At 31.8% G+C, this 21,482-nt stretch overlaps 1 protein-coding gene and 1 non-coding gene across 2 annotated transcripts in view; both read left to right on the forward strand.

The window, feature by feature from the left end:
• LOC101745445 (dynein axonemal heavy chain 5) overlaps window positions 1–21,482 on the forward strand; it is a 117,649-nt gene that overhangs the window by 67,620 nt on the left and 28,547 nt on the right. The gene's annotated exons all lie outside the window — the stretch shown is intronic.
• On the forward strand, window positions 3,529–3,600 carry TRNAD-GUC (transfer RNA aspartic acid (anticodon GUC)). The gene has a single exon. It is a non-coding gene; the product is annotated as a tRNA-Asp (tRNA).

Here is a 21,482-nt window from a genome sequence, read left to right on the forward strand (position 1 = left end):
GTTACGAATTTCACTAAGAAATCACCATATTTATTTAATTACACATAATGCTTGCCCATAGTCGACCGGCAGGGAAAAAGTAGGCCAACCTCTCGTTAATTTGATTAAATGAAGACGCTTAACGGGAGGTTTTTCAGTAACTCTATTTGTATTCATTTTATCACAAATCGTCCTTGCTTCGTATTCTTCGTGGGTCGTGACACGCTTCTGTATAACTTTTTCTCGCACGATTTTTCTCCATCTGTCTTTGTCTGTGAATCTAGATCACAACACATGCATTTAAAATTAAATGGTTTACTTATATATCGAGTAGTTTTAGAAAATAATTGTATTTGAATTAGGAAAAAGATTCCATATTAACCAAAAAATTCTCATAATTTTATAAACACATTGTCTCGTATGTGTCGATCAAATAGACATCACTTTAAATTTGCGTAAATATTCATTTGTGACAGACGTATGAGAAGCTTACAGATGGGTACCACCGTTGCACAATACAATGGCACAAACACAGGTCGTAGCTTCATAGTGATAATCGTTTCGTAGCAACCGTAGCTTCGTAGCTGCTGCTGTAGCACGTCAAATTATTCATGAACGTCATTAGTGTTAACAAAACACCAGGTTAGCATGAAAGTGGAAATGTGAACGATTTATAAACATGAAAACGTTGTACCTACGAATACCTATATTATTATAATGTGTTTAAATATTTTTTTGTGCAGTCAATTTGTCTATTTCTACAGATTTTAAAGAGCAGTAGTATGTTCATTTTATTTTAATAAAACCATTAATTGTTTATGAAAATTCTGACATAATTTGCTAAAGAAAAGTAAAACTAGTTTAGTTTTAGAACATTGGCTTGTAAAATATATTTTCTGCTGTGAATGAACGAATGAAGTAGTGAAAATAATAATTGTACTTCTATATAATAATACCATTTTGTGAAATTAACGTGTCAAACCTTCACTAGGTTCAGATATTGTGTTCTTTATGTTAAATCTCCGGTAGTAATATAGTAGTTAGTATAAACGGCTGTCATGCGTGAGACCAGGGTTCCATTCCGGGAAGATTTTTTGAATAGTTTTGTAAGATTATTTCTATAAATACTCAATTTATGACTCTTAATCTAACGAATTAAAGACAATGATGAAGCAAACTTGTTGTAAAGGCCACAGTACAGTATGTAGGTGATTTAACTTGTATGTTTTTAAGGTAGCCTGGATGTATAAAAAATTGAAACCAATAATATTTTAAAATATGTAAATGGACTTAATAAATTAGTCACAAAAGCACGCTTGACCAAAGTAATAAAATTATTGTGTACTACTAACATCGGTTCTTGATACGTGTAAATATAAATTTTGTGAATCGATTGTCTTGAGGCTAGTGAAAATTACTTTGAAAATTCCGTAAGATATATAGGATAAGGTAATCGATTTGAGTGATGTCTGTTATAGCTTCGTAACATATCCACGTAGCACCGTAGATTCCGAAATTGTCGTAGCAACGTAGCACCGTATCTTTACGGAAATATTTAGCTATCTAGATAAAATTATATTACGTAAATAATCACACTGATCTATTCTACACGCCTTATATTGAGTATTTCAAACCAGTCTTTAAACACCTTAATCGTGGTGGTAACATGGTGAGACCTTTGATAGAGCTATCTGGAATATTTCGTGAAAAAAATTGTATTTTATCTTCTTTTACTTTTATTAGTAAGATAGGTTATTCTAATATAAGAAACTGAGATTAGAAAATTTCTTTTTGAAAACGAAAACATTTGTACCCGAAAAAGAAGACTTTACCTAAATTATTGATAGTTATTATTGCCAACGTTCTAGAAATATTCATTGAATCATTATTAATAACTTATTAACAAATTTTTGGTATGATGTATAGTATATAAAGAATGTTTTTATGTCTTAAAACTCATTATACGTCTAAATACTCTAGTATGAATATCTGAAGAGATGAGTATATTTGATGTATTCGTTCTCTCCGTCGGGAACCCGCCTGGCCCAACGGCTAAGGTGATAGGATCCTATGATACTCAAACGTGGCTCGGTCGATCGCCAGAGTAGCGGAGTAGAACATTTTTTTTGCTTTTTTAAATCTTTTAGCTGTGAAGAAATATTAATTATTTGCACATGTTATTTTTACCACAACATGTCTTAGTTGTCTTAGTTCCCCTTTTTTCGATAATAAACTTAAATTATTTTTTTATTACATTATAGCGCTCCGTTTATGTTTTGCAACAATGTTTAAAAACAAATATTATTTTAATTCCGAAAGATGTTTTCGCGATTTTTAAAAACAAAAAAGCTTACACTGAATTTAACAGCAGTCTAATGTACTATGAGCTGGTAGGGATGGTAACCACCAAACTGTCCATTTCTATCGCGATGTGCTGTTGAATTTCAGTGTGATACGACAGTTGTTTTCATGCCACAGTCTATCAGTGTGTGAGAGAACAAAGATAGTCACACTATCTTTGTTCTATAGCTGAAATACTCCGCGCCACGTTAATCAAATTTTTATCGACAGCGCCGTTGACCCAAGCCCCTACAATTTTAGGATCCTTTATTCCATTTGGCCCAATAAAACTGTTGATTGATCACACATACAAACTTTTTTAGTTAAGTAATTTTTGTGGTCAAACAAAACAACACCTTTTTAGTTTTGTTGCGCAGACTTAAATCTGAAAATAGGTCGATACTTTGCAACAAAACACCAGAGTAACATGAAGATAAAGAAGTTAATATTATGACCGATAAGTTATTAAGTATAGGTTTAACTTCATCACCTCAAAAACCTCGGTTCTCTATAAATAATGCTTATTTAAATCTTCAATATTAAAAAAACATTCTTAGCTAATACAAAAAATACGTACTTACTAATAAATTTACTGGCAAAACTTTGCCAAATATACATTTTAATAAATATTATAAATTCGTTTTTTGTGGATCTATCGTGTTCGTGTCAACGAGCTCACTCAGGACCTAACAATATGCAGATTTCTATGTAGTTAATTTTATTGTCATATTGTCTACTTTATTGTAGGTAATAAAAAGTGTGTCTATAAAATGCGGAAGTCTTAAAAGCCTTAAAATAATAATCACACAATCACTAGGTTCACATCAATGTGAAGAGGTGATGCGTTAGAAAGATAAGATTCGATAGAGCTTTGCGCAGACTCGAAGCTGGTAAAACGTCGATATTGAGCAACAAAGTACTAGAGTAGCATCAAGTTGGAGATGTATTGCGAACTGTTATTTCATTTTTTGTTTAAACGAAGATAACTTTGATAAGTTTCAGTTTATGAAAAGAATTTTTTTTAAATCAAAATCCAATTATTTAATCATTTACCGGAATTCGGAAACAATTTTAGTTTTTTTTGCTAATCTACACTCGTATATAGTTCCAAGATCTTATGTAAATAATGTGTCGGAATCATTTGTGTACAATGAAGAAAGGTTTTGAAAAGATTGTATACGTTTAAAATATTTAGTTCGTATCTTAAGATCCTCGGTAGTATAGTGGTGAGTATGCACGCCTGTCACGCGTGAGACCGGGGTTCGATTCCCCGCCGGGGAGATTTTTTTTTTCGATTTACTAATGTTTAGTATGATATGAAACATCACCAGGCTGATTTAACATACTGATAAAGACTTTAATGTCATACAATAAATATCAAAGATAACGGCAGTTAAAGTTTCGAATTTCACTAAGAAATCACATCTTCTTAGGAATATTGGATAGGACAAAAGCAGGTTAATAAATCGTATAATATTTAGTGTAATTCTACATTGCATTCATTTTATCACAACAAAATCCATTATAATTAAATGGTTTACTTATATAGTGCATTATCAGAAAAGCATTCTATTTAAATTAGGTAAAAGATTCCATATTAACGAAAACATTTCTCGTAATTTTATAAACTCATTGTCTCGTATGTGTCGATCAAATAGACAACTTTAAATTTGCGTAAACATTGATTTGTGACAGACGTATGAGAAGCTTACAGATCGGCACCACCGTTGCAGAATACAATGGCACCAACACAGGTCGTAGCTTCATAGTGATAATCGTTTCGTAGCAACCGTAGCTTCGTAGCAGCTTCTGTAGCACTTTAAATGATTCATGAACCCCGCAATTATGTTACATTTAAATATAATCAAAAAATATCGTAGACCATTGTTTACTAATTATTACTTAATATATAAGTATATTAGTAATACTTAATATATTTAATCACTTAGAACATAGTTTATAAATACGGATGTATGAATTTTAAATTGATTGTCAATGTTTAAAACTTATTTGAAAATAGTTTGTAAGACCCAAAATAAAATTGTACTTGTATAGAGTTAAAAGGCAAATAGCTGTTTGAAGCACAATATGAAACATGGTCAAAATAAAAAGTATTCTACCGCCTTATATTAAATATTTTAAACCAGTATTAAAATTACTTGACCGTGGTTATAAAATCAATAAGGTAAACAGAGATCTATGATCGGGTGATTTGCAAAATTTTGTGACAAACATAATGACCTTGTTTTCCTTTTCCTACTAACAGTGAGTTAGATTATTGTAATAAAAGAAACGGATACTAGAAAATTTATTTTTGAAAACCCAAAATATTTGACATATCGACGTAGAACCGTAGCTTTCTAAATATCGTATCAACGTAGCGATGTAGCACCATAGCTCTGCGGAAGCATGTAACCGTCTAGAAAATAATTATATTACATAAATATTTACACAGAGCTATTTTTCATGCCTTATATTAAATATTTCAAACCAGTATTAAAATTCCTTGACCGTGGTGACAAAATCAATAAGGTAAACAGAGATCTATGATCGGGCGATTTGCAAAATTTTGTGACAAACATGATGACCTTGTTTTCCTTTTAACAGTGAGTTAGATTATTGTAATATAAGAAACGAATACTGGAAAATTTATTTTTGAAAACTCGAAATTTTTAGAACAAAAACAATTTACAAATGTTAATTGAACCCTCGGAAATCAAACAATACTTTGTCTTGATTATTGCTGATTATTATGGCTAATATTCTAGAAATACGAGGCATTATTAGTGACTTAGTAATGAATTTGCAGAACGACGTATATGAAGAACGTTTTTATGTCTTAAAAAACTTATTCTACGTCTAAATACTCTGGTATGAATATCTGAAGAGATGAATATGTTTGATGTATTTGTTCTATTCGTCGGGAACCCGCCTGGCCCAACGGCTAAGGTGATAGGATCCTATGATACTCAAACGTGGCTCGGTCGATCGCCAGAGTAGCGGAGTAGAACATTTTTTTGTGTTTTTTTTAATCTATAAACTATGAAGGAATATTATTAGTTTGCACATGAAACTATAAACTTACTATTGTTTAATTTTATCACAATCTATTAATTAACAATTGAAATTTACATATGTACATATTCTCAGAAATGTTTAGTTTACTAATAAACAAAGTCAACCGCTGAGACAGTTTCTACTAAAATTTTATTCTCTTTTTCGATGTTAAGATTAAGTTTTTCGTTGTATTATATTACTCCATTTAGATTTCTTAACAATCTTTAGAAAACAATTCTTATTTTAGTTACAAAAATTATTTAAAAAAAAAATGTTTGTAGTGAAATAACAGCAGTAGAATTTATTGTGAGCTGGTAGGGATGGTATCCACTACCCTGACCATTTTCGTCCCGATGTGGTCGTGGATTCAAAAATGATTCAACAACCGTCTTCATGGCATAGTTTACATTTCAAACTCTCGCCTCGAGATGGCGGTATTCGCGTTCGGAGTCTCTATGCACTCTGTCAATTCACATCAGACGGGTCGTAAAGTAGTCTGCATATCCACAGCATATATTTTAAGATTTGAATCAAATATAAAATAAATAGTTATAATATATCTCCCCCTTCGCTAGAAAGGTATAGCTATTGGACGTAAAATACTTTCTGGGACAACATGAACATAAAAAGATACGAATAAGTTTTCACGAAACTCGCTTTGTAAGTTTTGATGCGCAGACTCGAAACTTTGAAAATACAAGGATACTTTGCAACAAAACACCAGAATAGGATGAAATGAGGATATGCACCTGATCACTGTGATATAATAATATTTACATACATATAAATGTAACTCCATCGCCTCAACATCGGTTCCCCGCAAATAATGATTTTAAATTTGCTATGTTTAAAAAATATTAATTTAATACCAAAAATACTTTGTGTAGAATGATAGTTAGGGTAATTATTTATAATAATAATAATAGAAGATTCAAAAACGAATAAAGTAAAAGAAATGCCAAAAAGTAGGGAAAAGTTGACAGCCTCTATGACACATTGCAATCGATATTATGATGCTACTGGAGATAATACTCAAGGAGAGTTGAAATCAGGCAGGTAGCTGGTCGTTAAAAATCATGCCGCATTCTTTTAAGCATCATCACAAAATTACAATCTGCACTGACCCCACATCATATGTGATAAGGGCAAGAAGAAGAAGAAGAAACACATAATGCAATTACTGATATTTCTAAATCAATACTGTCTGTCTAACCACTGTAATGAGTGATTACCGTCGCCCATGGACTTCAGCAATGCCAGAATGGCAGAATCAGGCTACTGCCGTGTTTGTAAAATAATCACGTATCACTGTAGAGTCCTACGTTTCGTAGCTCCGTAACTCCGTAGCTTCGTAGCACCGTAGCTCTGTGGAAGCGTGTAATCATCTAGAAAATAATTATAATATGTAAATAATCATACTGAGTTAAATATATCTCAAATTAAAAACCACTTCTAGAATTATCTGATCATGAAATATCAATACAGTAAATCCTTTGATCGGGCATCTTCCAAATTTTATGATACTCTTAATACAACAGGAGTTAATACTGAGATAGAATAGAAATCCCAAACCTTTAAAGCAAAAACAGTATAAAAATGTTAATTGAACCCGAAAATAAAATAATAATTTGCCTAGGTTATTACTAGATAGTATATAAGTATAGTCTACAAATATCCATTGAGGTATTATTAACAACTTACGAATAAACTCGTAGTAGGATTAATTGTTCATGAAGAATGTTTTTGTAAAAAAAAATCATTCTATATTTAAATATTCTGGCATGAAGAAATTAATATCTTTGATTGAATTGTTCTGTTTATCAGGAATCCGCCTGGCCCAACGGCTAAGGTGATAGGATCCTATTATACACAATCGTGGCTCGGGCGATCGCAAGATTAGCGGAGTAGGACATTGATCTTGCGTTTTTCTTATGACGTAATTTTTATATAACGCCACAAATAATGCTGGACTCATTGGAAATAATGGCAGTAGAACGTATTGTCACTTGTATATCTCACGTTGCACGGATAGATACTACCTTACGGTTCTCCGTATCTTTGCCACGAATGTGTCATGGGTTCCGATTTGAACAATGGACTGGCTGTAGTTGAATATAATTAAGAGATTGAACACACGTCTCAAACTGAATAAAAATAAATGTATTACATATGGCGATGAATTGTGAGCGGCTGCAAATAAAAAAATCTATTAACTATAATATTCAGTTAGCTATACTGCCGTCTAAAATTTATTGTTAAACAGTAATTTTTGATAAACGCTGTTCTTTGTTTCACGGAAAGGTGTTTTGTGGTCTTGAGACTTACTAGCTAAGAGTCATTAAATATTGAGTACCTATTATTTTAGTACGCATTTTAGAGTGTGTTAATAATATAATAATATATAAATAATAAATAATAATAAAAAAAAACCTGCAAAATATGAAATAGAAAAACTCTCGACAGCAAATGTCATTTTCATACCGAACATAAGAATAATTTACTGGTGACAGTGATTTTCATACAGGAAAAAAAAAATAAAAATGCACAAAGACGTTCGTAATGAACGTAGAAGCAATCAGTCAGTGAAACTAGCCAATCCAGCGAGAGATTTACTGGCGCAGGTGAAATTTCAAAGGTGGATCGTACCAAACTTCGTTCCGGTCGCCAATGAAAATAAAACAACTAGGAACATGAGGGATTATATTGACGTAAATGGCGCGCATGCGTGCATTAGTTCGTCTACGAGCCACTTCCATACAAGTCACTTGTTGCTTTGTTTGCTGTTAAATTTATGAGCGCCCAAGAACCCAAGGGGCCCGTAAAGGCTCCGATCATGGAGCGTCTCCCTGAGAACGTTACGAAGCTGTCAAAGCGCGCTGCGAGATGCACCGCTTCGATATTCGTGAACATCTACGAGAGTGTCGTCACGTTCTTGAACGACCTGGCCGCTATACACTTCACCACAGCGGAACTGATGAGGAGGAGGAGACACTACCGTTAAACGAAGAGCGGTGAAGGAATTTTATCGTCCAATTATAATTTTGATGTGAAACCCTAAATCCCGTAGAATAGAATATCTGGAGGCCGTCGGAAGACGCAATGGAAACGATGAACACGAACAGTGAGAGGACAACTGCGCTGTTGGAGTTTCAGCGAGATAACATAAGGAAGGCGCGAACATCTTGTTTGTGCGTTTACCATCATTGCGTTGATTAAGATATCAATGTATTTATTATTTACAATTCTGTGTGAAATAAAAAAATAATTAAATGTATTGTTATTCCTCATTTTTTTCTTGTAATTTGTTAAAATGAATATTTTATTCGAAATGATAAGCTTTCCTAATTATCATGATCATTTACATCAGGTTTTATCTTTCTGCCAATCAAATGCGATATCCATTTGTAGGTTTAAATGAAAGAAGATTGATATGATTTTTAACCAAAGGTTGGCATCTAGTGACATCTAGTGGTCATTTTAACACAGTTCTGGGATGGTTAGGACTAAAAATTGAATACTTTTATGTTTAAGTTATTGATCACTATTTTTTGTTTTTTATAGATCATTGATTATAGATTTTGCAAAAAAGGTTTGCATGATACGAACAAAAAACGGGCGACACCTATACTAAAATAATAATTGATTAATAATACAATAACCAACTATGCTCTTTATTAAAATAAAACGCAGTTTTATTAGATCTGACTGAGCTTTATGAGATTACTCAATTTCAAGATCAGTTCATGTGTCAGGTCTTCAGCTCGTATTAAGCTGTAGCTTTAGTTTGTAGAGCATCGTCACTGCGCTACACTTTCATCATCATTAACAAAAAGCGTTACAGAATTGAATGGGGCTTAATACAAATACATTATAATCTGATTACATTGGTATCTGATAGCTTTTGTTTACACAAGTTTCTTCTGGGCCCTATAAAGTGGCAGCACTGATTTTAAAAGCTAACTAATTCTCTTTCATTTTTATTGCAACAACCCTTCGTTATTTGACCTTTGAGCCTATTTTAGATGAAATGCAAAAATTGTCAAGAAGTAAACGGATTGTTGGAAGAATCGAAGAATCCAAACTCGGCGGTTTCAACCAGTTCCCCCCTACAGTTGTATACCCTCTAAAATATGAAATATATATAGAACAATTCACCATTTCCACGTACAACTAAATGAAATTGAAAAGCGAAAAGTTAACTCCTTTGATACTCGCGCCAAAAAAGTTCTACCTTAACCAACCAGGCAACCAAAATGTTGCCAACACACGTAAATTTTCACATAAAATGCATCTAGCTTTTCGAAGCACAGAAATCGGAAACGCATGCTGTTCGCATCAATTAACTATTTTTAGTATACATTTTTCTAATTTATAATACGCATTTATACAATTACTATGATACCTCTGTGGATTTAGCAAAAACCTTAATTAGGTAAAAATAATGTCACGATTTATGTTTGAGAATATACAAATGATTATTTAACCATTTCTTTTATGAATCTACATTAAGCTACAATATATTGTATTTTATGCTGGCAACGTTTTCTTTTATTAGCATAATGTAGTAGGCCATAGTTACATAAACTCAATAAATCTAGAATATAACTAGAGATACTTCAGTTTTACTATGTTCTTTTTAAAAATAAACAAACCGCGGCTTGCATTTTGTGATTTGATTAGGCTTTAATTATGTTACGAATGAACGAGTTTTATTCAATTGTTGTAAAAAATACAAACTCAATATTTTATAACCTCGTCAAGACTTTCAGTGAATTACCAGGATATCATAAAACTGAAGAAGTGTTTCTTTATTTTTTTGAGACATCAGAACATATTATGATTTAGCGATTTTAATTATTTTTTACATATTCGTATTTTGTCTGTGGCAATGGACCGGTCGCACTGGAAATCTATTGGAGAGGCCTATGTTCAGCAGTGGACGGCGATAGGCTAAAATGATGATGATGATGGTTTAAAGAGATAATATAAATCAATCACAATATCTCAATTCAAGGTCGTAAAAAACAAATCTAACGAAACTATAAATGTAATCTGTTTACAAATATGTTTGGGTAACACGTTTCATGATTTGTTAATTTAAAAAAAAAAAACATTATTTCATATTTATAGTTAAAAAAGCTTAAGGTTAATGCCAAAATCATTACTTTCAATAGATTTAAAGATAAATAGGGCTTTTAATAGTGAGAAATAATTACTCATCATTGTGCCTTTTTCATTAATGGCTAATTATTAACCGTTATCGAAAGAAACAAAACATAGTACACTTAAACATTAATAGTATCCTATGCTTATTTTGAATAAGAGGTATTGTTTGAGTTTCTGTTGTTATTAGATTATATTTAATTAATAAGAAATTTAAATGATGATTTTAAATTAAATACGAAGGAAAACGACAAAAGATGAATTATCTTTTGCAATAAAGTTTATTTTTCTTTTTTAAAGATCTTACGGCCTGGAGTACAAGTTTCTACCAGGTTACCATAAACACGAAGAAGATATATGTATTAATTTATCTAATGAAACAAATTTAGCTAATGATGATTCCGTTTGCTTCAAAAGAATTAAGAGTTTTGAAAAACAAATCGAAATATTGAATAATGTATTTTATTGAAAAACATTCTGCTACAACAGTAAGGTAATCTTTGACGATCCAATACTATTGCAATAATATTTCAATGTCCGTTGAACAAGTTTCCTTTTTTGTAGAATGAATGTATGTTTTTATGTAATAAAAATAAATTTCATTTAAATGATGTTGACAAATGAAATTTTTTTTAGTTATTGTTATCAATAGCGATGTAAATTTAATTTTTTATATTCTTCATTTATTAGTACGCATATCTTTCGTCCAAATACATACAAAATGCTTATATTCACAATACAATACAATACAGAAAATGTATGATTCAATTTTATTTTCTTAGAGAATTAACAATATTTGAGGATTCGTTTCCTATTTTCACCAAAGTATTCGCGGCCCCTGTTAACTGGACTTTTTAACTGTCTTGGTTATTTTAATAATCTTGAATAATGCTTTATGTAAAAACATGTGAATTTGAAGACAAAAATAGTATATAGGTTTTTTAATTAACACAAAAACTTCGGTGACATTCCTTTTCTCAAATATCCTGCATTACCTAAAACAAAATAATCTCACGACATCACTCTCACGTTGCCCCCAAAAATTACTTGTTTCCCTACTGTATAAAACAGTATAAAACTACGTTCTCTTTACAAGTCTGTATGATAAAATTATCTGTATTTAATATTATGATAACTTTTTAAGATATGATTGTTTATTTTTATAAAAGCTGCTATAAAAACGAAAGTCTCGCATGTTTTTTTGAATTAGTTTTACCTATAGGACAAATAAAAGATAATATCACAATTATTTTTATTACGTATATATTCACGAATACAATAATGTATAAATGTGGATTTTTAAATGTACGCAATGATTGTAAACGCACAAACAAGATGTTCGCGCCTTCATCGTGTTGTCTCGCTGAAACTCCAACAGCGCAGTTGTCCTCTCACTGTTCGTGTTCGTCGTTTCCATTGCAATCTATTCTACGGGGCTTACGGGGGTTTCACATCAAAATTATAATTGGACAGCTTCCAAGTCAACTTTCAAAAACCTCCAATAAAAAATCTTCATCTTACGTTGCTTTCGTTTAGTGCCAGCGCCTCCTCCTCATCAGCTCGGCGGTCACGAAGTGAATAGCAGCTAAATCGTTCACGAACGTGATCACGCTATCGTACATATTTACTAACAATGAAGTAGTGTATTTTGCAACGCGTTGAGAATACTTGGAAATGCTTTCGGAAAATCGTTTCATGACCACCTTTACAAGCCCGTAGGCTTCTCGTGTTTGGCCTTCAGTCACTCTAGTAAAGCGAAGTTTAGAAAAAATTCTAGATGTAATCACACAACAAATGCAGTCTCGCAGCAAGTGCAGTCTAACTGCAAGGACAACGAGAGCGGAAACGCCTTTAGCTTACGCATGCGCATTACAGAAGTCAATAAGCATTTCTCGTCCTCCTCTTTGTCATAAGCTCCTAGTACTAAGAACGGAAAATTGGACGAATGAAAAATCATCTTAAAATATATCATCGCGCTTGACATCTTTATTTAAATGATGCTCAAAAGAGATAAATAACAAGGTGATAGATAATTACTAAATGTTTCTCTATTGGCTATCGCTGTAACGCATGCGTTAAAAATTCGTCAATAATATCTCATCCCCCTGCCTGTCACCTGATGGGTTCACCTCTGGCATTTCGCGATATAAAACGAATGCCTTTTGTAAATTAAAAAAATCTATCTTTATCAAGACTACACATTACTGATTTAAATATTACTTTTTTCAAAGAATTACGAGTAATGCAGATTTTAATTTTTTCTGGATTAATAATAATTCATTTAGGAAAATACTATTATTATATTTAATTTCTTGTTTGTTGTAACTCATGATTTTTTTTGTAAGCCCTATAATAGTTACGATTTGCCAATATTTTGTTTATATATAATAAGTACATCAAAGTTACATAATTCCGAAAGTAAAAAAAATCACGTGTATATTACATTCATTAAAGATTTTTATTGTTTAAAATATTTAGCTTCTGAAATATAGTCATGTGAATGCTTTAAAGTGAGGCCTACTTTTGAATTAACAAAACTTATAAGACGAATCCTTACCACGAAAAAATGACAAAATAAGAAAGCCTTCTTGAAAGTCTTGAAAGAAATGTTCTAATTTTCAAATATCTCGCTCTGATTAGCGACCATCTATTTCAAATTCTAATAGTCAAGGTTCATTCTGAAAATATGTCTGTCTGTCTTAAAAACTTAAAACTATTTCAAGTATTTATTTTAGACATGTTAGTATTACACAACATTTACCCCTTCCATATTCGAGGGTGACAGCATTTATGTTGTGATTAAAATATTGGTCTAGGTTATACATAAATAAGTTAAACGAGACATAATCAATCCACCTGCATCATTAAAAAATATACCTTACGAAACCTTAAAACTAGACAATAGAAATCCGTCACTCTTGAAAATATGTGCTGCAATAAGCACACTTAGTCATTAAAAATTACTATTATTAATATTTAGATAGACTAGGACAAAATTCAAAGCAAAAATAGTTGCAACGGCCGGGAATCGAACCCGAGCTACCCGCTTGGCAAGCGAGTGTTCTACCACTGAACTACCGTTGCCTCCCTTATAAGTTTGAAACAGGGATGCTGTTTCATATTTCCCGAATTATAAATTGTCTGTAACTGAAAACATAAAGTAATTAAAAATACAAGTGGTCCCCCAGTAGTCGAAATTCGACTATAGTTAATTGAAATTATAAGTTTGAACATTATTATGGTTTTATTGTCAAAGACTATTTATTATACTTCTATAATCACAAATTTCGCCAAGGCTACACTATAGACAAATAATATTAATCTATTCTAAATTAGACCCCAGAATTTAAAAATAAACAAAACAGTACTTAAGCGTGCGTGTGTTAAATGTTAAATACACGGTAGTGTCTGTACCGTTTTTTTATTGTTTTACTGTATGTTATATGCATAATTAAAGAAAAAATACCATTCTGCAATTCTATATAATATTCTCTATAAGTGTGGGAAATTTCATACTTCTCTGTCCGCGCAATTTCCGTAAAAGGGGTACAAAGTTTGTACTACACGTATTAACTAAGATATAGATTCTACTTTTAAATAACTTCTCATGTGTCTCTCTCTTCTTCAAAACAGAACAAAAAAAATCTTTTAAATTAAGTATGAAGAACTGTTTTTTTTTGAGAATTTTCCACCTCATAGCTGAAATCTTTAGATTGGATTTTTTTCGCGTAGCACTCAGAAACTATTAATTTAAATAAAAACGCACAACCTTGTGCTCGTTCATACTCTCAATTTTTTATTTTCAATACCCATCTAATCACTAGTAATCATTTCCAAGGACCTATCTATACGATTGAAAACCCAATATCAATCGGAACCATTTTTTTGCGATACGAAAAGAGAAACTCTTATCACCTTAAGCTCTTTTGACTTATACGATCCTGGTATGCGTACAGGAATATTCTAGTCTAGCCCGTTGTCATGGTTACCATATCCGGTTGGACGTGGATTTTATTTAGTTCAGCTTCCCGCTATTAATTACTAAACCCTCACTATAGTTGGTTTGATGCTGTTCTGATGACTTCTTCAACAAAGTCTTTGAACAATTATCACTACGCTGGCAGAGATGCATCGATATCATGAATATGAATGCTTTAATTGATAGAAAAAACAAAAAAATATATGAAAACTTTCTGTATACTAAAGGCTAACTTCATTCAAGTCAAAAGTCCTAGTATATTAAAGGACGATAATGTAAAACTTATATGCTTCCTTTAAGCACAGCAAGCCAACGAGAACTCAGTGTAGGTGAGATTATGAGTTTTTGTACGAAGCCAATATAACATCCTAGGAACTTCTAATTTGTTCCAAGTCTAACTCAGGTACGATAGATGTTCGTTGTCATTAATTACATGCGTATAAATAAAAAAAATAAAAAAAATTCACAACTTAGATTTGTAAAGTAAACAGGTCAACGGCTTCGAAAAATATTTACACATAGTTTTTAGTTAACAATTTACGTCATGTAACTATGTTTAATTGTGAATTTTTATTGTGAAAATATCAAATCAAATAAATATAAATATTAATCATTAAGGCTACTGTCAGAAACATCTACTTTCGGAGTATGGAAAAAAAGAAAATAGAAATAATGGTATTTGGATTACCAGTACATACGTAAACATTTCATGGGTATTTTCAATTCAGTATATTAGCTATGAGTACTAGTAGGGTAGGCGTATTATCATTATTTTTTTAATAAATTTAGTGATAAAATCGGAACAAAAACAATCAACAAAAAAACTCATTAAATTTTTCTTGAGACTTCATATTAATATATTATATATATATAATTATAATTCAAAATTCCACGCTCCGCAAAGACGAGTTTATTAGATTACACAGAGGTGGTAGCTTTTACCAGTGACGTGTGTGCGCTCCTAAATACTAAATTCAGGACTGTTGAATCGTTACATTATTGTGTTGGTCCGTATTATTTAGGATCAATTATAAACAGTTCTGTTTGTATTTTAATAATATAAAAGAATACCGCAATTCTTATTGAACTTATTGAAAACTTGTAGTTTAAATCGTGTGATGAATACGTTGGCATTAACTTTCTTAGCTTCATGTGAGCCTGGTAGAAAGTTATCGAGAATACGTGACGTTGACGTAAACAGCTAGAACTTCAAATAAACAAACTTTAATCCTCCTCCTTTATCTGTTTTGGGGGAAATCTTGAATAAAAACAAACTTTGATTAATTATTTGGATTCTGTGAAGTGATATTTCAAAATGATTTTATGAGTCAAAGCGTCTTGGTTGTGTTTTGTTATAAGTGTTTGTTTATCTATGTAGTAATTCAGCTAGGTACTTTGAATTATTATCAATTATATCCCTGTTTTTATTAAAATTTAAAGTATAAAACGATGTTTGTAAGATAAGAGAATACACTGTACTCTAGAGTTTTCTTACTCGTCGTCATATTCCTTTTCCGTTCCCTTTGTCAGATGTTGGCACAATATGTCTGCACGCACATATAAATTGGAGCAAAATACTTTCATTGCGTTCTGTGAGCCTGGTAGATAAATATTTGAAAAACCTGAACATTTTATGAGACCAAGGAAGGGTTCATTTTCGTATATTAATTATATAGAAATATAGGATATTCATATTCAATACTAATTAGCTAATTAATATTTATATTAGCTATTTAATTAGCAATAGCTAATTAAATTTAAATAGAGCTATTATAAAATTTACCAACACCTCAATATGATCTGACGTGATGATTACATAGTACATTAATTTAATGAACTTAATTTTGATTGTATCTTTGTCAAAAAGTCTCTACAAAACCAGTTTAGTACAATTTTCATCTCTATTCATTAACAAGCTTTTTGTTGTTTAGTTTGGTTACTTTTTTTACCTACCTAGCCTGTAGCCTCGAGGGGCTATCCTGGCTTCACCAGGTGTGTAGGCGAGCTCACGGGACTCAGCCTGAAAAACTTTGCTAGCATCTGCCTTAGGAACAGTGCTTCACTGAATCTACCACCAGATCAGAATCACGACCCATCGAAATGATTCGGCAAGAAAATTAGTGGGTTCTGTGGGTTAAGTTGCACGTTATTTTTTATTTCTTTATACAATTTGCCAGTCCATTTGCCAGTTGTCAATATACATTGTTGATATACTCTATTTTTCTCAATAAAAAGGGTCTAAAGAATGTACTATTTTATATTTTTAATACCGTTATTCTGCTTAATTGCTATTGATGAGCTTTAGAAATAAACAAAGGGACATATTCGTTTTTTTTTATACGAACAAAACATTTATTTGTTTTTTCTTCAATTTTCAACAGTTTTTTTTTTCCATTTTAAATTAATTTAATTATCATAATTTCAATAAAAAAACAAAACGTGTAAATATAATGTCGGCGTCTTAGCCATTATGATCTATAAACCATTCCATCGAACATTACTTTTATAAAAAAACAAACAAATAAACAAATCTTTCCTCTTTATAATATTAGTATAGATTACTTTATTCTATCATCAATAGTTTTCGCAGGGCACGCGATGTAAAGAATATTTTAGGTGATTTTTTACACCTTGGGTTACATTATTGGAGCTTTAGTAAGGATCTCTAATTTAAAAAAAAGAATATAACCATGTCACTCGGTAATAATGTAGCTCTTAAACAGTGAAAGAATTTTTCGAATCGGTTCAGTAGTTTGGAAGCCTATTCAAAACAAACAAACAAACAAATCTTTCCTCTTTATAATATTAGTATAGATATAGATTATTATCAAACACAAAACTTTACTGTATTTTTTAAAGTAGAGATTATTTTGAGCAAACCTTTATAGTAAACGCTGATGTTTTGAGTTACTAAACTATGAAAGCGAAAATAAAATAATTGCCTATAGAGTATTTTACATCTGCAGGTACCAGGAAATCATAAAACATAGAAGAATACTTTTGCACGTACCTAATAATGTGAGGTTCATGTTCGAAATTCAACTTGTGGTAAATAAAGCAATTATCTAAAGTCAAAAATACTAAAAAGTACATAATATATTAATAGAAGGTCATTGATTTTTCTACATTTTTTTTTATTTTTTTTATATCATAGATGGGTGGGCGAGCTCAAAGCCTACCTGGTGTTGAGTGATTACCGGAACCCATAGACATCTACCACCCACCTTGAGATATGAGATTCTAATGTCTTAGTTTTTAAAGCACAACGTCTATCCCATCCTTTGAACCGAAACGCATTACTGCTTCACGGCAGAAATAGGCGGGGTGGTGGTGCCTACGCGTGCGGACTCACAAGAGGTCCTACCACAAGTAAAACCACCAGTTTTCCATCACTCCCAGGGCATCAATATCCAATAGAGTTCTCAAACTTGTTTAAATCACCAGCCAATTTTAGTTTAGACGATTACATAACAATACACGCTGCAAAATTCAGCCGTGAGCTGTAATCATCCGAATTATTACATAGTGACCTAAATTAAAATCGACTATCAAAATCGATTATCTCCTTGTGGTTTTCCGGTGGAAAATCTCTTACAAGAGTAAATTAATTTAGAAAAGTAAGATAATATTGCAATACGATTTCAACATTAAGAGTTTGCGGTCAACTCATGCATACCAGGTATAGTCATAACTACTCGAAATTAGGTAAGGGCCTATTTAAATTTAAAATAAAGTTTCTTATCATTATTTTTCTTTTCATATTCGTGACTTTAGAGTAGGTAATTATAATAGTTTTTTTCTTTGAGTAAAAAATTTTACTCGCTACGCCCTGGCCGCGATTCAAAATGTGGCAACTTTCCTTTCTCTAGGAAACTGAGTACTGCGCCTGTGCACTCTTAAACTATGCTCTACGACTGGACTAAACTTCTTTATAATCTTGTTCTCCTAGTACACAGGCATGAAAACCCGTCCCGCCTCAAGAGAATTAAATAATAAAAGTAATAGGTAAAAGGTCTCTCTCTTCACCTGAATAATGGCTTAAGAAAATGAATCATTTTCGAAAATCAATAATGTCTTATTTAAAGTTGATTATTAGGTCATGTAAAATAATAAAAGTTGTGTTCTAATAATTATTAAATAAAAATAATAAACATTATTTTTATAATTTGTTCAATTTTCAAAGCCCGCATCGTCAATAAATATGGAAAGTAAAAACGAAAAAAAAAATTTGTTGTACGTTTTTAAGCAATTTTTTTGTAAAAAGTATACAAAATTGTGAAAGTCATCATATACTCGTATTATTTTAAGTTAAACTTTAACTGCGAATAACTTTTAACCGAGTTGACTTAGCAAAAAATTATTTCAAACCTTTTTTGTAGGCCATTTAATTCCCTACAAAAATATGTATTTTTATTACTACACGATAATTCGTACAGATACAATAAAATTCCAAAGAAAAAAAATCCCGTGTTATTTTAATTGGCCCTCATTGCTAAAGTGTCATTAGAATAAAATAGCGAGTTAAGATGAAAAAAATATTTTCCGGCGTCTGTGACCCGGAACTTCAAATATTATTCGGAACGCCGGAAGTAGTATAATGACAACAAAAAAGATCGTAAAAGTAGATTTCGCGACAAGCAAAAAAAGAAGAAAAAAGTGGTGGTATTATTATTATTTTGTAGCTGTTGTGCGCCTGCCGTTAAAAGAAACAATAAATTTAAAAAGCAATCATTGAGTTAGCAGGCCTTAAAAATTACTGAAATCAATCCAATAGTCCTTGAGTGACGCTCGAAGGAACGAATGTACGAGCTAAAGCGAACCGTTGCTTGCTCCTCAACCCTGACCTTAATTTATGGAATACATAACGTATTCGCTGTGTGTGAGTACCAGGATCACATAAATAACAGCCGCTCGATTTCGTTCGTGCCATGCTACATAACATTTCTACTACCCTAGAGATTAAATTTAGTTTTCCTGAAACAGTTTGTTGTATTTTATAAAAAAACCAATTACAATTTAAAATGTTCAACTCTAAAAGTCTCATAACGATTTTTTAGTACACAATGGTGGGTCCGACAGACCTTCTCGTGCCTAGGAAAAAAAACAGAGAACTTGATTCCAGCTGCAAGTATTATAATTGAATGTAAATCTAAGCCATTCAGAAATCAGTCAAAAAAACTAGACTCTGTCTGCGAGATTTTAAAACCGGCACTTCGCATTGCTTCATAAACGTATACCACGCGACTTACTTATCTTTTAACACAACGACCTCTTCAAATAAGACACTCCTCGGACAATGCCTAGCATTTTACTGAGAATATTATTGAAAACTACTTTCTTCCTCTATCGTATCACGCTTTTCCGAGCGGATAATGATAATATAATAATATAATGATACTGAATGACGACCACGACCGCTCTGAAAATTATTACAATGGCCAAAAAGTCGAGTAGATAATGGTCGTACAGAAATTTAAACGATTAAAGTTTGACACCTGTGTCAACTGTCAAATTTCTCAAAATTTCAAAATCAATATAAGAAAAAGTTGCTAACTTGACTACCTACATACTGGCTATCAAGACTAGAATAAAGCGAGTAATTTTTAAGAAATTGTCGGCAGAAGTACGGAGAAAGCTACGGTCACAAACAAAATATTATTAATATTAGAATTTCCATAGGTGTGAGAGTAGAGGCCGGAGCCCCATTGTGGTTCTAAGAACAAAAAAACGCCGCTCAACACACGGAGTTATTGGTATTGATCAGGGGGGTGCAACTCCCATACAAAGGAAAATAACATTCAACTAGCGTCATCTTTAGGAACCGGCGAGGTCATTTTTGAAACGTTTTGGCCTTAATGAACTAATAAACTCACTAGATGGCAGATACGAGTTCTGACTCAATAAAAAAGGTTAGCGTACTTTGAAGCAGTGCTTCCACTTTTAGGGAATTCTCCCTTTTTTAGGGAAAAATAGCTGATATTTTGGATGATAAAGACAATTTAAAAAATACCAGGATTTAGGATATTTCGGGGTAAAAAGCAAAGCCTATACTAGTAACTGTTGTGAATTTTAAAATAAACGGTTTTTAAAGTAAAACAATGAACATTTTATTTTATGGAGAGAGAATGACATTAAGTCGAGTTGACAAGTAAAAGAATAAAACAGAGTTGTGTATAAAAACTATTAAGAAGGTTTGATTCAACAGTAACCCTCTAGTAAAGTAAATCATAGATTAAGCCACTGCTTTTTTCTTAGGGATTCCCCAGAATCCCAATAAGTATAATCCGCCAAACTTTTATTTACCTATTTTCGTTGATGTCACCAGAACTTACTTATATTGTAATATACAGGTACTTCATGTACCATGAAAGATTATCATGGTAATTTCATTTACGAAAACCTTGTAATTGTCATTTCACTTTTGCTAGCAGTTCCTTCTTCAAAGACTGAGGTGGAAAGATTATTCAGTGTTCTCAAATGTAAAAACTGACAAAAGAAACAGGCTTTCTAATGAAACCCTGAACGGCTTGCTTCATAGAAAGTTCCCAACTTTGCCAGCAAACAATTGCTCAATTTTAGAACCGAACAGTGTTAGGTTGCGTGCAGCAAAAGAATATAAAAGCAATGCGTCGACTTCCTTGAAAATTCTAATCCTATAGATCTATGATCTTCTGGGGGCGTTTATATTATATATACCTACATTAAATAATATGCTGTGGTTTATTTTCTGTATTTTATTTATGCTTTCTATATAAAGGATTTATGAAAGTTGTCTAGGAAATTTTAGGGATAAATTCAAAAGAAACTAGGGTAAAATGTGTTAAAAAAAACTTAAGTGGAAACACTGCTTTGAAGTTTTCAAAATTCCAGGGCCGTAAAATAATCTCAAAAAAAAAAAAAAAGTTTTCAAAATGTCGTAACGATTTAATCTTTTAAATCGCGTTTTTTTGGTCTTGGTGTGAGT

Source organism: Bombyx mori, chromosome 1, assembly GCF_030269925.1.
Source record: "Bombyx mori chromosome 1, ASM3026992v2".
In the NCBI taxonomy this organism is placed as follows: domain Eukaryota; kingdom Metazoa; phylum Arthropoda; class Insecta; order Lepidoptera; family Bombycidae; genus Bombyx; species Bombyx mori.